Genomic DNA, 16,010 nt, shown 5'->3' on the forward strand with positions numbered 1-16,010 from the left:
ACCAGCCATCTTGGGTCCTCATACACCTCTGGACTGTTTCCCCAGTGGTTAAGGTGTGCATAGAGGAACACATAAGCACCTCTCGCGTGTCCTTCCATTTCACAAAGAGGAGTCCATCATCTCTGATCCATTTGATGCTCCCCCGTGGTTCACTCCTAACAAAATCATTATTTGTAGTCTTTGGAAAACCCACACGAGTAGGGCGAATGGTACCACAAGCTCCAATATGTAGCGCTGCTAAGTCTTTGAAGAGGTGGCTTGTGTAGAAATTGTCTGCATAAAGGTGGTAACCAGTTCCCATTCTGTCAATGTCCATGAGAGACATAACCAAATCATAACTCAGCCATTTTCCACTGTTAGACAACTTGCCTTCATACACAGAAAAAGTTCCATGTGTAGCCTGAGGCAGAATCTGCCAGAACATAAAGTTTGTAACCCCATTTTGTGGGCTTATTCTTTATTTATTGCTTCAATTCAATTCTGGCTTTGGTTGCAACCATTCTTTCATCAATTGAAATGTTCTGGTCAGGGTGAAAATGCTCTTTGCAGGCATCAACAATTAGTGGGTATAATGGTTTTATTTTTCCCAGGCGGTCATACTGTGAGGTGCCTCTTGCAGCTTGGTTTCAGGCATCCTCATCTAGTGGGCAGAGGGGTAAACATTTCGACATGAGCAAGAACTTGTTCCTTGATATGACACTTGTAGGGAATGGCCAGTTTATCAAATGATGAACTCTCCAGTAATCAATCATTCCTGGTGACTGTATATCATCATGGCCAGAAAAGAACACGTCCGCTATGGTCAAAAGGGTCCACCGCTCACTACGTTGTGCCCCAACTGCATTCATGTTGTCCACAAGCATGGCTAACACCAGATCTGAGAAAAAAAGCCTTAGGAAGTCCAATGGAGTGGCAGCGCACCTACCCCTAGGCTGAGGTCCAGGATGTCTTTTTGGTCTGAACTGTAGTAGCTCAGGTGCAGAATCTTCATTTGCATCCCTCCATCTATCTCTGTTTGGATTTGGAGGAAGGGAGGTCACAGTTAAGCCCCTGTCACAGTGGCGTATTCGTAGAGCTGCTCATTGCAGCGTTGTTTCATTTAAATATGCCCGAAATGCATGCATACTCAGCCTTTTTCCATGTTCGTTTCAGACTTGCAGCTGAGTGTGTAAGCTTTTTAATGTGTGCACACAGTCGCATGTACCATGCCTCTATTTAAACCCACTTCACTCCTGTCGGCTGTGCAGAACACATCACTGCACTTGGAAAACAGTGGACTGTATCATGAGGTTTTTACAGTTGCATTACTGCCACGATCAGGGCGTTTGAGTGCACCGACATGCAGCAAGTGCACTTTTATTTTAAAGTGTCCCTGCCACGCCATGACGTTTTTACATATTCTTGAAGAATCAAAAAAGCTTTTTCCACATGTTGACTTTGTTTTTTTACCATAAAATTACACTGAACAAGGATTTAGACGTTTCGTTACCCATCTGAGAATTTTTACCGCCTCCGAGTTGACCTACTTTTTCGCTGCGATGGATGTGGCGTCATGCGAGTAAATGTGTCAAAGCGCGGCTCTTTACCAATACGGCAGACACGGACAGTGAAGGCATAGTGAGCGATTATAGCGAAGATTTAAGTGACATATCGATTGTTTTTGAAGAAGATGAGGAAGTTTCTGGGACACCTGCTTCAAACCGTGTATGTTCCAGCCGAACACAACAGAAAGAGGATGTGAAGCGCAGCTGTCAACAATAACAGCGCTGTGGATGAGGATATAAGCTGCTTACAAAACACAGAATGGTTTGTTCACTCACCACCTTTTCTTATAAATGATCATTTATTCCTGGCACAGAGTAGTATTAACTGTGTTAAGTCTTTGTTGGATATTTAAAGAATGTGCTGGAAAAGTTTGAGATTATGGTCCAAATTAACATGATAACTTGACCATCTGGATGTTGTTGCTAAACTCAAGACTGGTGAGATGATTTCTGCCAAATGTAGTAAGTCAATGAAGTCACTGGGGTCAGATGGCTGTAACTATTTCTGTCTTCATATCCCTGGGTATAGTGCAGCAGATAAGCAAAGGAACACTTCAGTTAATGATGCAAGCAAGAAATTTTGCACAATAGCTCAGTAGAACCTTCTCTTACAAAAAGTTTGGGTACCCACAAAAAATTTCAAGATGGCTGCCATTTTTCAAGACGGCCGCCGGCTATACTAATTTATGGTGATTTCTGCACACAATGGATGAAACAAATGCACCATTTCTTAGCTAAAGTGTGTTTTTGGGCTTGTACAATAGTTAAAATCATCAACAGTATAAGAAATATCATTTTGAAAAGCATATCGTTCAAATTGCCGGTGCAAAATAGTCTTTTTAGCAATTACGATCTCAAGCTATAAATCTGAAAATTTCAGATGTATCTGCATATCTCACATTATAAGGTTTTATCAGAATAAAAATATAAATTATATGGACACAACATATATACATGTATACGAGGGTAGGCTGAAAAGTTCTAAGGCTCCCCATGAAGGAGTAATGCATTAACTGCATTATAGTGAGCCTTAGAACTTTTCAGCCTACCCTCGTATGTATACCTCAAATCGTGTGTGTGTGTGTGTGTGTGTGTGTGTGTGTGTGTATATATATATATATATATATATATATATATATATATATATATATATAGCGCAAAGCAACACCGTGATGAAGCCTCACAGGACATGTTCTGGCATGTCCAGGCACATCCACAATTTCTCGGATAATCACTCGATGGAAAATCCACCGATAGCTGTCTGAATGCCATCTCAAAGCCATCCTGTGAGACCAAAACGGAGGTGGTTTTGTCTTGTTCCAGTAGCGAATCCATCGTGATGCGCGAAGCCTCCGCTCGGCTTTCCATGACAAAATCTCTTGTTAAAAGTGAAATCTGCCGGAAAATGGTTGATGTCCAGCTCTTGTGATAACCAGAGAAATTACACACGATGGTCACAGATCCATACAGCCATCCGTTTAGAAATGAAATGGTCGCTCAGCCTGTCGATGGCGGCTTCGGAGCGCGGCACACCACCAGTCGCTCTGGGCCGTCCTTAAAGTGACAGTAACACTCCGTAATCTCTTTGAAGCCCATAAAATTTTCACCAAAAACCATCTGAATTTCTCGAATGGTGTCCACTTGGATGTGCCTCACAGTTTCTGAAAAAAGTTTGATCAAGCAAAGTGGCAGTCTCTGAGCCATTCCTAAACAATGAAAAAACGATGAGAGGGGTGGACCACTCCTCACTCAAAGCCTGCTCACAGGCGAATGACGCAACCGACAGGCGTGAAAAAACTCACGCATGCGCACGAAGGTTCAACCTTGGCTGACACAATCACACGTGATTCAAATCCATATGGTTTTTGAAAAAAATAATAAGGTCGGATATTTTTCTAATAGACCTCATATATAGAAATAAAAACGTACCTACAAATATAGACTCAGACTCAGTATTGGAAGTGAAATGGAGGCAATTGCATTGCCATTCAGATGTATATTTGTTGATCTGTACTGTAGTGATAGACACAATTTTCTGACAAAAAAATATATAAATAAAGAAACTTTTGACCATCTGCTACAATGATACATTGCTTATATAGCAAAGAACTCGACAAGATAAAGAAAGCTTTGGCAGTTCCAAAGAAAAAAAGAGGATCTCCAAACAAGTGACTCAGAATTACAAGAGGATCAATACGAATTGTGAGAGGACATCATAAAAAAAGTAGATACATGGCTACCGAAACAAGATTGTGAGGCTACCTACACGTCACAGTTGCAACTACACAAACCTGTGCAGAAAAGCCCAAGTCTGTAGCACTTACAATTGCCACTACAGCGAGACTTACAGCCACACTTTGTCAGCTGTTCACAGCTCTTTGCTGTTGGGGAATTGGCAGTCCAGAAGATTTTCCATTGATCGCCATCCTTCTCCCAACCCCAGTCAGCTGGACTTTCTTCTTCTGGCTGGCACAGAATTGCTTGGGCCCAGACACAACCTGCCTGATATGCCGAGCGTTTTGTGTGTTGAAGCAGAGCTGCTCTAGTTGGATGGATGGCTTCATATGGCCTCTGCTTTCTGGCAAACAGGTCAAGTCTGGCCTCATCCACACTATGGGGGTTGCTGGACCTGTCATACATGAGAACCACAAACCTCTGCAGGATATTGAGATCATTCTCTTCGATCACTGGTGGGTATTGGCTCAGTTTGGAGAAGACTGTGGTGGCCTCTGGGACTATATCCCATGTCTGCCAAGCTGTCTTCTTGCCCTTGTTTCTGAAGGCTGAGACCACATCACAACCTGTAAAAGCATGGAAGAACAACATAGCTTTGGCCTTCTCTTGGCTAATGCTGTTGTACAAGTTGTGAATCCCAATCCATCGAAGGCTCTGACCTTAACCAAATGCAAGCCACAATTTCTGCAGACCCATGCCTGTCTGCCTCTTCGTGACTGCAGTTGTCTAGTTCCTCCAGACTGACTTTGTGGTTACTGACTGCTCAGCTTCCTTTGGTCACAATAACCAGGTTTTGTGATGACATCTCAGCAATCTTGTCTGCTAGAAAGTCAAAGAGTTCTGACTTGTTGGCATTGAATCTGAGAAAGTTTTGCCAATGTGAGGGAATGGTGTTATTTTCTGTGACCTTGCGCCTTCCCCCTTTTCCCCTTATGGACCTTGTTTCCTCTTTCAGACTTGATGGGCTGTAGACATCAAAGACAATGTGAGTTGTCTTATATGCACTGGCATAGGAACTGATCTTTGGCAGGAAATCCAGAGCTGCATAGTCTGCAAAGGTCTTGGATCTTTTGGGTGGGAGTGTATGGACCAAGGCTGAACCATCAATGATGATCTCATCTGCCTTTGGCTCTTTGTCTGGAAGTGTGATGTGGTTTTCCAGTATGGAAGTGAGCTGAAGATTAGCTGACACTGAATGACTGAAGTGAATTTTCACAAGTACACTATGGGGAATATCTTTGCCAATTTTTTTGCTTGCATCATTAACTGAAGTGTCCTAGTGAAAAATTGAACTTATCTGCTGCACTAGTACTATTTGGTAGTTTTAAACACTGTTGGGCAGTGATGCCGGTAATGCGTTACTCTAATCTGACCACTTTTTTTAGTAACGAGTAATCTAACGCGTTAATCTTTCCAAATCAGTAATCAGATTAAAGTTACTTCTCCAAGTCACTGTGCGTTACTATTATTTTTGCATTGTGGGTCGATAGCAGCATTAAACTTGGTCCGTGGGCAGTAGGTCGGGGTTTGACTGAACTGCCCACTTTAAGCGGGCTGCGAGCTTTTCATCCGTGGTTTTTTGCAGGAGCTACGACTCGTCCTCACCTCTTAAAGCACAGTGACAACACCACACCTGCACTGAACTTTACAAAGACATTTTTATGCTTTTTTTTTCTCCGAGCCGCTCCATATCTGCTCACTAAAAACAGCTGATCCTCCGCGATGCGTCAACAACTAACGCTATTTTCCACTCAGATGCACCTAAACTCTCTGAGGACCACATGATGTGAAAACGCAATAAAACTTTCTTACCTGTAAATCTGGTCATGTTTCCTGCATAAATAAATGTTATCCTTTCTTTGTGCTCAAACGCCAAAGCAGGGGCGAATCCAGATGGAATGGAGGCGTGGGGCAGGGATGTGCCCCCCCATAACACCCCTAGATTAAAGGTCCAGTTTTGAAGCTGTTTTTTTTTACTACAACTACTAATACTACTTAAAATAATAATAATTTTGACAAGTAAAATGTTTAGAGAGAATTTAAATGTTAGAAAAATGTTAGAAAGAATTTAATAGTTACATTTATAAACAATGTAGGTTAGAAATTGCAAGTTTTACTGTTACAGTGCTGTCAACAGTTAAATATGAGGTCAAGAAAGAGGTCTTTTTTACTTTTTATAAAACAAGTATTTATTTTCATTGAAGTCAAGAAAGGGCGACTATAAAGTGAGTTTTGGCAAAACAAGTATCGTTGTCATGTTGAGGTGGCAGAGGGTTGTTGTCGGCAGCTGGGGAAAGTAACTAAAAAAGTAACTAGTAATCTAACTTAGTTACATTTCCAATTGAGAAATTGGAAAGTAACTAAGTTACTTTTTCAAGGAGTAATCAGTAATTGGATTACTTTTTCAAAGTAACTGTGGCAACACTGCTGTTGGGCCAAATTTGAGGATACTGGTCATCTGCATCACCTGCCTTTACAAAATAATATTAAACAAATAACAAAAGTTTGAGTGCATTGGTAAGAATATTTGAAAGACTGTAGTCCAGTGAATGGTATGAATGAATGAAAATATTCCCACCATTGCAAAGATGGAAATTATTCATTATTAGGTTTATATGAAATCTAACTTGATCCACATCATTTTATTGATATTTTACTGAAACATAAGGTATTTCTTCTCTGAGCAGATACCTGTGGGGAGTGGGGCCCAGCAGTTCACTCCAGCTGAGCATAGCAAGAGCCTGAGGAGCCTAAAAATGTGAGTGTATGGAAACATCTGCTTTCTTAAATCTAGCAAAAAATCACAGTTTTTTTTTTTCATCAGATAGGCCTGCAACAGTCATGACAGATGCCCCTGCAAACACTTCAGAAAATGATTCCATGATGCAAGGAAGTTAAATCCACCAGCCACAAATGGAGTTGTTAAATTGAACAAAATGTGTCGGAGAAAAATAAACTGTAAATAACACCAAAAATGCATGCTTGTGATGCCACCCCATACAACTGGACAAATAAAGACTCATGTGGCATACAATCCACCAATGAAATGACAAGGATCTATTTAGATTTCTGTCATGCCAGGAAATTTTAAGACAAATTAGAACATTACAACTCAAATGGCCACTTTAAAAAGAAAGACAAAAAGAAAGAATCTGCGCTCAGTAGATTTTTATATGTTTTTGCATGAACCAGCTCTCAAACACTTTTTTAAACTCCTTTTCTTTCATGTCAAGTCGAGTGAAGTCTGGGACCATGCACTTGTGTTGTGCTTTGACGACACCACAGAACCACTTTGGGGCTACTGGGGGCCTCAACACTCTGACACCTGCATGCTGGATCATGTACAGAGAAATGGGCCACATGGAAAAATATTGTCTATGAGCTAATCTGGAACTGTTTTTCGTATTTGTTGTACTTTAGGTCTGTATGACATGTGACGTTGAGTGTATTGCAAGGTCCCCACAAATGCTACAGTTATTACTGATGGTAATACCATTATCCATCCTGTTGGGCGTGATAGTCAATGTACAGTTTAACAGACCAGATGCTGCTTTCTTGTTTGTTATCTCTTTCACAAGGTCCTTCTTGTGCCCACCTAATGAGATTGATGGAAACTTTTGTGATAAACTTTTCCCCCTCACATTCCCCGTCAATCTGCCGTCTTGTTATGTGTGCATGACTGAACTGAGCTGAAGTGAAGACACTGCTAAGGAATGACGAGCATGCCGCCTCCCCTCTCAGCTTCACTAATCCGCCCCAATCTAATTTAGTTTAGCCTCAACATTCTCTGAGCTGTTGCCACAATGAACGCACCGCACCACAGCCGGGTGTGTTTGCAGCACAAAATGTCAAAACGTTTCCCCCATTGCGGACCGTGGTGTGTGGGTGTGTTTATCCTGATCTGTCATGTGTGTTTGAAGAAGTTGTTTTCTGTGTGTGTCATCCACTTGGGGGTTGGAATATCTGTAGTCTACATGTGTTGAAGCCATACCATGTCAAATTAATTTCTTTTCATAGTAATTCAGTGGAGAATCTACTGGATGACCCCCCAACCCCCCGCCCAAGCATCTGTCCAAATATGGGAAAGTTCTTGCATAGACAAAGACTATCTGAAAATGTGGAATTTGAAGATTCTCAATGCTCAAAAATGTAAAAAAAACTTTGTATTAAAAATGATGACGCAAGAGTCAGTGTTTAGTTTACCAGGTTGCCTTACAATGGCAGGGAAAAAGCTATAGATTTTTAAAAATTTCCAAGGGGGGTCTTTGAGTCAGGACACAATCCACCACCTGAAGCTGGATGTGCCCCTGTAATTTACATATAGCTGTTTGAAAAGTGCCACACAAATAGTCACATCAATATATCAAGGCAGTAAAAACACAGGCATAGTAATATACTGTACCCATTCACTATACCCATGCATCGGACCCAATGCCACCCTCATTTTTAACGCCAAGTTGGTTAAACAGCCACCTTAAATTCATTTTGTGACCCCCAACACCTTGTTAAAAGAGTTTTCACAATATTTTTCTCATCACTTCCATGTCTTTCCTGTGATGATGTCATCAGTGTGCACTGGTAGGAGTCACATGACAATGAAGTCACTTTGAGAGTTTGCAATACAAGAGTTGAGCACAAGGTGGAACAGATCTGGCACTAAATTGGTGAGTTAATTGTGAAAAATGAGTTATTTTATTGAAATATGGAGGGGTGGGAATTCCAATGAACGTAATATTGGCTGTGCTCGTGAATCTGCCTGCCACCTCTCCAGGCAAGTACGCTATATATTGTAGACTTTATTTATTCATGCATATTTTTAAAAATTAGAATGCAATCAAGAAAATTACAATTACAGATTTTAAACCAAAACACTCCAACTTCTCACAGAGCTTCTCAAGAGCTTCAAACGCAACATCTGATTCCACTGTGATGGACAGCCATGAATAAGCTAAAATATTCTCAGGTCAGGATGTACTGGTACCACATGTCACCATACAATGGAACTGCCTTGGCAACCATCCAGGTAGATACCTAAACCATAACCATTTATCTATCGGCTGCACCTCCATGGCCTTCTCCAGCCATTGGGGTCGCCAACATTGAAGCGCTTCCATGATGGTTCATGGCCAAAATGTCATAGCTGATGTTCCATCTCAATGCAAGTGTCATTCCTCGTTGTAGAGTTCTTAACTAAGTGTTTGTTGGACACAGTCATCCCAGTGATGCCCAAGGATTGATCCTCTGAAGAGACCTAGTACGAACGACATCTGCGTCTGGCTTTGGATCACTGGTTTTTGTCCTAGTCTCACAACCACACTTCAAGACAGGACACACCAGGATGCAAAGGTAGTGTCACTGCCAAACACCTGTTCAGCAAGCTCATGACTCTTCCCAGGTGTTTGGGTCCTCTGGAGTTTGTCAACAATAGAGATAAGTGAATATTCATTCACACCTGTCAATTTAAAAGATAAAATTGTTATTTACATGTTTCAGTTTAATATGTTTCCAGACTTCAGGAAAACAGTGGTACAATGTAATAACAATTAAGGAAATAGGGTTTTTTTGTTGTTGTTGGTTTTTTTTGGTGTAGTTATTTAGTTCTTTAGTTCTTAGTTTGTAGTTCTTTGTACGAGGTCTATCAGAAAAGTATCCTACCGTTTTATTTTTTAAAAAAGTATATGGATTTGAATGACGTGCGATTACACCAATCATGCTTGAACCCTCGTGCGCATGCGTGAGTTTTTTCATGCATGTCGGTGACGTCATTTCCCTGTGGGCAGGCCTTGAGTGAGATGTGGTCCCGCCCTCTCGGCTGAATTCCTTTGTTTCACACGCTGCTCGAGACGGCGCGCATTGCTTTATCAGAATTTTTTCTGGACCTGTGAGGAATATCCGAGTGGACACTATTCGAGAAATTAAGCTGGTTTTCGGTGAAAAGTTTAACGGCTGATGAGAGATTATGGGGTGTTTCTGTCGCTGTAAGGACTTCACACGGAGCGGGACGTCGCGCAGCGCTTCCAGGCACCGTCGTCGGCCTGTTTTGACCTGAAAACATCCTAATTTAAGGCTTAATTCACCCAGGACGTCGTGAGAGAACAGAGAAGATTCAGAAGAGGCCGGCATGAGGACTTTATGCGGACATTCCACTGTTTAAGGACATTTTGTAATGAAAGACGTGCGCGCAAATTGAAAGCCATCAAAAGCCGCCTGAATTTTACAAATGGTTTTCAACACGGAGGTGTTTTTCCTGTCGCGGCGCACACAGATTCGCCGAGTCGTTTCCGTGACGACTCGGCGAATCTGTGTGCGCCGCGACAGGAAAAACACCTCCGTGTTGAAAACCATTTGTAAAATTCAGGCGGCTTTTGATGGCTTTCAACAAGTGAGTAACTGAGAAATTGTTTAACAGCTTGGGCATGTTCCAACTTGTCCGTTAAGGTTTCCAACGGAGGTGTTTTTCATGTCGCGACCCCCCGCGGTTGGGTCCGGCCCGACATGCGACTCTGCCCGCATGTTCTTTCATTACAAAATGTCCGTTAACAATGGAATGTCCGAATAAACTCCTCATGCCGACTTCTTCTGAAAGTTCTCTGTTCTCTCACGACTTCCTGGGTCAACAGAGCCTGAAATGTGGAAGTTTTCAACTTGAAACGGCGAGACGCTGCTGCCTCGAAGCGCAGATCGCCGTCAGGCGCCGTGGGCCGTCCTTACGGCGACACTGCCAGACCAAAATCTCTCATCAGCCTTTAAAATTTTTACCGAAAACCAGCTGAATTTATCGAATGGTGTCCACTCAGTTGTGCCTTACAGTTTTGAAAAAATTTTGATCAAACAAAGCAGCAGTCTGAGCCATTCCTAAACAATGAAAAAAATCGACGAGAGGGTGGGCCACTCCTCACTCAAAGACTGCCCACAGGCGAATGACGTAACCGACAGGCGTGAAAAAACTCTCGCATGCCCACGAGGGTTCAAGCATGTCTGATGTAATCACACGTGATTCAAATCCATATGGTTTTTGAAAAAAATAATAAGGATCGGATACTTTTCTAATAGACCTCGTACACTGTCTGTCAAAGTGTGAAACATCTGAATCCTCCCACTGTGTGCCCTTGTGTTTGGTAACGTGCATTATCTTGCGTGTTTTGCCTGTCGTGGAGATTGTGCCCTCTATCAGGTCATCTGGACTTGAATAATCTCTTCGCTAACCTTGCAGGAGCACAAACGGAACCATTCATAACTGTGTGTGTGCTCGCCGTATCTCTGTGACCACAAACAACTTTCTGCTTATACTCCTTTCCCATCTGCTCCCTTCCACTCCCTACATCCATTCAGTCTGTCCGCTCGTCTTACTATTCCTCCAGCGCCATTAATGCCTTGAGATGAGTCTGTTGAAACCAGAATGTTATGAAAACAGCTGCATACTGTTCGAGGACATTCCCACTCTGTTCATCACAACCTTGGATGTTTTCATATTTTTAACAAAGGTGATTGTGTGCAATATTTCATACATCTTTTCTAAGTAAACCTTGAAAGAGTCGTCTTCTTGCGTATTGCACACAGAGTAGCACTTGCAACTTTTCTTACTTTCCAGTCATCTGCACTTCTGTTGTTTTCCCTCTTATTGCTGATTTTGATGTCTTCCTGCTATCCTCGTCCTCATCTCCACCTCTTTTCATTTCCTCTCCACACTTCTCTTGCTTCTTTCCCTCTGCCTCTCTCATCTGCAGCAGATTGGAAAGCCGTATCTCCAAAATGTGACATTATTAGGATTTAAGAAGAGATATGTGAAATGATGTCCATATATCTCAGAAATTACAGCTCATTGCAGTTTTTGCGTCAGGATTAATGTCAATAGACTTGCTCTCCTTGTCTTTTCTGTTCATCTGATATCTTTTGTTTTCTCATGCTCTCCACTCCACATCTCTCATAACCTCCCGTCTCTTCGAAGTCATTTCCTCTGCTTTTCTCTGCTCTGTGTTCATCTTTCCTTCTATTCAGTTTTCCATATTAAACTCATCTGTGATACTCTCCTTTTGTTTCTTCTCTCTGATTCGTGCCATTCACTGCATCCACGAGTGCAAAACCTGGCCAGTCTTTGAAGTTGTACAATTGTGTATTCAAATTGTTAAACTACTGTATTTTTCTGAGTGTCTTTTTTTTTTTTTTTTTTTACTATTTTGGGAGTTCCTGTGACTCAGGGTGACCGATCTCCAGAAAAAAATCATGCATTTGTTAATAATAAATTCACTTCAACTGCTTCTGAGTCTTGGCATCACTACTGCAGATCCAAAGTGGATCTGCATGCTGATCTGGCACAAGTTATACACTGGATGTCCTTCCTGAGGTGACTCCGCATTAGGGCCCCCGTATTAGGATTTGCATATGGACTGCGCACAAAATTGGCCCATATTCGCCAAACATCCGCAATATCCATGTAACATGAGTCGGCCGTCATCCGAACATCCGTGATCATCCACAGAGGCACGCATGTCCACAGCCAGGATTTTTGAGCTGTTCAAAAATCTGGATGCGGATAACATCCACCTTACATATGCCATACATACTCAATTCATACACAATACATACTCATTACTCTATGCGCTGTATATCTGCCGTTAACCGCTGATATCCACAACTGACGGGGACTTGCGGCTTGGCAGCGGACTGGGACAGTGTGTAAAACAGATATATTGCGTGCCCATCATGTCCACATCACAAACTAAAATATGTTGTAGCGAATGCATATAAATTGGCCACAAATAAAGCATTTTTATTACATCTGCTTTGCAGCTGATTTGCGTAATAGCTGCTGCAATCCAGTACTTTTATTTAACACCAACAAAAGGAAGAGAAGCTGTTTAGCCACAACTCATGCTGAAGTCTGTTGTCTGTGACACTCTCAAAAAAAAAAAATAAAAAATACAGTCTCTCACCCCTAGTGGCTTCCCAGCCTCCCACTCCCCAAACTCATGAACAGTTAACCCTCGCATGACAAAATGAACAAACTCTGTGATCAACTTGTCCAAGTCCAGCAAATGCTCCAAAGGCTGTATTGTTGGTGTGAATAGTGATGCCGACGGCCCGAATGCGTTTCTTTTATGATCGCAATGCAGATGCTGTGCATGCGCAACACGTGCGCGATGCATTCATAATACACCCGTAATACTGCCGTGATAATATCAGTGTGTCGGATCAGTTTCCTCACTACATGCGTTATATAACCATGATTGTTCATCATATATTATCAATATATACATAATTCATACTGGGACATTTGTCATTTTTGGCCATTTTTGTTGCGGACGACAACAAACGCCCATAATTTGTTTACTCAATTCATGCGCAATTGATCCTCTCCCCAGTGGGACAGGGCCCTTACATGGAGAATGGCCAGGGGTGGGTTTAAAATCGGGAAACAAACACACTTAACTGCTTGGCTACCACCCCTGCCTGTAGTACAGCAGATAACTGAAACAATCCTTCAAATGGTGATGCAAACGCCAAATTCTGCACATACTCCTGAAGCCCCAGCGTGACAATAGCTGAACAAAGGGAAAAAAGTCACAGATCGTGAAAAGGTGGACAAATGATCCTGCACTTTTCCCATCATGAAAACCCTGTGAATCAAAAGTGCAAAAAGGAATGAAACAAAACCAAAACTAACAAAAGAAAAACAAAGCAAACGCCCACCTTGACACCTTTATGATGACGTGACTGACAGCGGGTATGAGACCGAGTGCAGCCAGCTGCTTCCTCATGTCCGCAGCACTGGCAGGTGCACGGCATCTGACTGTCTTGACAACAACGTGTGTGCACACGCAGGCCAGCCACATATGGCTAGAACATGCGTAAATACTTACAGTAGTTGATAAAACGTTCTTGACACTATTGTTTCTATATGAAAATGTTGCTTTTCGTCCCACACATGGACGAGTCACGTTCAGCTCGTCTGAGCTTTAGTTATTGATCCGTTCAGATACCGCCAGCATTTGTGCAAGATGGTGGACGAAAATTAAATGGAATGCTGAAGTTACGGGAACTACACAAACGATGAGGAACCGTCAAGACAGAAAGCAAAACAAAATACCGACGAATTGAGGTTGTCATTGGGATTCGTTCACATTGTTCAACAGTTAAAAATTCTGACGGGGTGCAAGCTACAGGAACGAAGCTGGACAACAGTTAAACAATGCTAACGTAAGTCCACATTTCTTGTTTCGTTTGGGCTAAGGTGTCCTTTATTAGTGCCATGTGACTGGGGCTTAAGACACTACTCTTTTGAAAAAAGTGACTGGCCACTTGAATTTTCAATAGGTGGCCAGGTAGAGGTGTCAATCAAAGAATTACACCGGTCAAAATTTAAAAATGCTCCAATCAAATTGAAAACGACTCTGAACATGAAGATTCAAAAAGGGTACAGTTTGGACTATCTATAAATAAATGTTATGGAGATATATGGTAAAAACATAAGGGCCCCTTCACACAGTACACATTTGGTCAAATTGTGCATGAAGCAGGAACCGTATGCAAAATGTGTAAAATTGTAGCTGCTTCCAATTCCTCATACACCTGTTGTTACAACTGTTTGCGTACACCAGCGGCTGAAAGACAGTGTGCACTGTGAGAGCCCAATCGAACCCTCATGCGGCAGGTGTTAGCCAAATTATCAATCAATCAATCAACTTTTTTCTTATATAGCGCCAAATCACAACAAACAGTTGCCCCAAGGCGCTCCATATTGTAAGGCAAGGCCATACAATAATTATGAAAAACCCCAACGGTCAAAACGACCCCCTATGAGCAAGCACTTGGCAACAGTGGGAAGGAAAAACTCCCTTTTAACAGGAAGAAACCTCCAGCAGAACCAGGCTCAGGGAGGGGCAGTCTTCTGCTGAGACTGGTTGGGGCTGAGGGAAAAAACCAGGAAAAAGACATGCCGTGAAGGGGGGCAGAGATCGATCACTAATGATTAAATGCAGAGTGATGCATACGGAGCAAAAAGAGAAAGAAAACAGTGCATCATGGGAACCCCCCCACAATCTACGTCTAAAGCAGCATAACCAAGGGATGGTCCAGGGTCACCCGATCCAGCCCTAACTATAAGCCTTAGCGAAAAGGAAAGTTTTAAGCCTAATCTTAAAAGTAGAGAGGGTATCTGTCTCCCTGATCTGAATTGGGAGCTGGTTCCACAGGAGAGGAGCCTGAAAGCTGAAGGCTCTGCCTCCCATTCTACTCTTACAAACCCTAGGAACTACAAGTAAGCCCGCAGTCTGAGAGCGAAGCGCTCTAATGGGGTAATATGGTACTACGAGGTCCCTAAGATAAGATGGGACCTGATTATTCAAAACCTTATAAGTAAGAAGAAGAATTTTAAATTCTATTCTAGAATTAACAGGAAGCCAATGAAGAGAGGCCAACACGGGTGAGATATGCTCTCTCCTGCCAGTCCCCGTCAGTACTCTAGCTGCAGCATTCTGAACCAACTGAAGGCTTTTTAGGGAACTTTTAGGACAACCTGATAATAATGAATTACAATAGTCCAGCCTAGAGGAAATAAATGCATGAATTAGTTTTTCAGCATCACTCTGAGACAAGACCTTTCTGATTTTAGAGATATTGCGTAAATGCAAAAAGGCAGTCTTACATATTTGTTTAATATGCGCCTTGAATGACATATCCTGATCAAAAATGACTCCAAGATTTCTCACAGTATTACTAGAGATCAGGGAAATGCCATCCAGAGTAACGATCTGGTTAGACACCATGCTTCTAAGATTTGTGGGGCCAAGTACAATAACTTCAGTTTTATCTGAGTTTAAAAGCAGGAAATTAGAGGTCATCCATGTCTTTATGTCTGTAAGACAATCCTGCAGTTTAGCTAATTGGTGTGTATCCTCTGGCTTCATGGATAGATAAAGCTGGGTATCATCTGCGTAACAATGAAAATTTAAGCAATACCGTCTAATAATACTGCCTAAGGGAAGCATGTATAAAGTGAATAAAATTGGTCCTAGCACAGAACCTTGTGGAACTCCATAATTAACTTTAGTCTGTGAAGAAGATTCCCCATTTACATGAACAAACTGTAATCTATTAGACAAATATGATTCAAACCACCGCAGCGCAGTGCCTTTAATACCTATGACATGCTCTAATCTCTGTAATAAAATTTTATGGTCAACAGTATCAAAAGCAGCACTGAGGTCCAACAGAACAAGCACAGAGATAAGT

The sequence above is a fragment of the Thalassophryne amazonica genome, chromosome 3, assembly GCF_902500255.1.
Source record: "Thalassophryne amazonica chromosome 3, fThaAma1.1, whole genome shotgun sequence".
NCBI lineage: Eukaryota > Metazoa > Chordata > Actinopteri > Batrachoidiformes > Batrachoididae > Thalassophryne > Thalassophryne amazonica.